We start from the raw sequence: 2,457 nt of genomic DNA, 5'->3' as shown, positions 1-2,457 counted from the left end.
AAAAAAAAAAAAAAAAAAAAAAAAAAAAAAAAAAAAAAAAAAAAAAAAAAAAAAAAAAAAAAAAAAAAACATATATCACTTACTACTAGTTGTTGATGATAAGAAGTATGCATGACCAAAATTAAACCGGTATTTCAGACTGTAACCAGACCGCTTTTAACCGTAATCGGACCGTAACCATATTAAACGGTTAAAAACCGTAACCGTAAACGTAAAACCATATTAGTTAAAGTTACCAAATTTATTAATTGTAAACGTATGAAAACCGTCAGTCAACCGCATAGTTAAACCGTAAAACCGTAACCATTTTCTAAATATAATAAAATATACAAATAACTACTTATGTATAATTAATATGTTATAGAAATATTACATATAAGAAATATTTATCGTCCAAATTTAAAAATATCAGTACTAAATATTTAAAACATTTAGGAAGAAAACTATATTAATTAAATGTAGTTTCGAAAATATAGAGTTTTCTTAATTTTAACAGTTTCTATTTTTTAAAAATAAATGAGATATGTTTCATTCATTTAAAAAAAAAATTACAAAAGTGAAACGAATAAAAATAGGGAATTTAGCCAGAAATGTCATTTTTAAAACAAAAATTGTTAGAAATGCCAGTTTTTATTTTTCTTATGAGAACTGACACTTTTCATCTTTGTGTCATAAATAAAAAGACAATTTACCCTTGTAAGAAAAAAGGAAAAATAAGCTAGTGATTAGTTGTTTGGTATGAGATATTATAGTTTACTAGGATAAGACCCGCACATACGTGCGGGAAACCCTTATTTTTTTTCCTTATTGAATAAAATTGTATATTAAAATATTTGTAAAATAAAATATAAGCTCTATTGTTTTGGACAAAAAAAAAATATTATGTATTTGTATGTGATGTATAGATGTATAAATTCAACAAACACCAGAGTTTAATGGACTATAAGAGTATTAGTTTTTGGTAATTGTATCGATGGGTTTTTATTTGGATCCGAATTTGGCCCATTAACACGCTTATCTTCTTCTCAATGTTCTTTTCGCGAAAACAAAGAGACATCAAAAAACAAAACGTCGAAATGATAGAGAGAGTTGTTTGATGGAGTCAAAGAAACGAATTGAACAATATAGATCGGATTTCTCCGATAATCTCTGAGGTAATGATATTTCGAGTTCAGAATTCCAGTAAAAGCAACCAGATCGGATTCCCCCAAAATGGTTCGGATTTATCTGATCATCTGTCTTTTTGTAAAAAAAAAGATTTCGACTTCCATGGATAAGTAAGGTAATAGGTCTATCTTTTATTTTTATATCCGCCGTTTCAATTATCAAGATTCGGTGTAGATTTCTAATTTACTTGTTCTTTTATGCAGTGGCGGAGGCAGTGAAGAATGAGGGGTGTCCATGAAATTATAAAATTTAGATGAGTTTTTATAAAAATAATTAATTAGTATATGTTTAAGTCATGTTTGACATCCCTATGAAATTTTGTTGACACCCTTAAATAAATGTGAACATATGGGTCATTGGGCTTTTAGACAAATTGGTGGGTTTAGCTTTTAATAAAATCTTAATCCAATATATTTGTATGACTAAACATAATAATAAGTTGATTAAAAAAACCTAATTTAACCAAAGTTTGGACTCTTTCTCTTCCATCATCATCGTGCGTACTCTTCCAGTCTTCCTCTTCCAATTTCCATCATCATCTTTGCTTAAGCAGATTGAAAACTATGAATCGTAAGTTAATTCATTTGTATAAGATTTTTTTTTTTGTTTAGTTTAAGTAATTAAAAACTATACACGGTTTTGGATTTGTGAAAATAGAAGGGATTACTTTTTCTCTTGGATATCTTAGTGGGAATGGAATCATGAATTCTTATTTATTATTGTTAGTTTGTTACCTAGTTGGAACGTAACAAAGATTTATTTCATTACTTGTATGTTAGATTTTTTTTGTACAAATAATTACGCAAACATGTTACATGTATAGATAATTTGTTCGGTTATGTATTTTTTTGTAGGCAATACAATTGATAGATTTTTGAAAAGAAAATCTCCACCACCCAACATTGATTCGGATGACTTGCCATGGGATCCAGCTAAAAGAAAAAGCATTCTAAGTTATCATCCTAATCAAAGAGAGGAGGTACGACGTAGATATTTGATAAGAGGACCTTATCAACCTCGTGATCATAATTTTAAACAAATTATTGTAGGAGGTATATTACGGCGTTTTAATCCACAATGGTATGATCAATATGGAAGTGATTGGTTAGAGTATAGTGTGGAAAAAGAAAAAGCTTTTTGCTTGTGTTGTTATTTATTCAAAGATCAAGCTGAGAAACAAGGTGGGAGTGATGCTTTTGTTTCGATTGGTTATTGTGGGTGGAATAAAACCTATGGGTTTACTAAGCATGTAGGTGATCATACTAGTTTTCACAGCATTTCCAAAAATAA

The sequence above is a fragment of the Camelina sativa genome, chromosome 2 (assembly GCF_000633955.1).
Source record: "Camelina sativa cultivar DH55 chromosome 2, Cs, whole genome shotgun sequence".
Classification (NCBI taxonomy): Eukaryota; Viridiplantae; Streptophyta; class Magnoliopsida; order Brassicales; family Brassicaceae; genus Camelina; species Camelina sativa.
The sequence above is the reverse complement of the archived record's forward strand: the minus strand, read 5'-3'. Positions refer to the sequence as shown.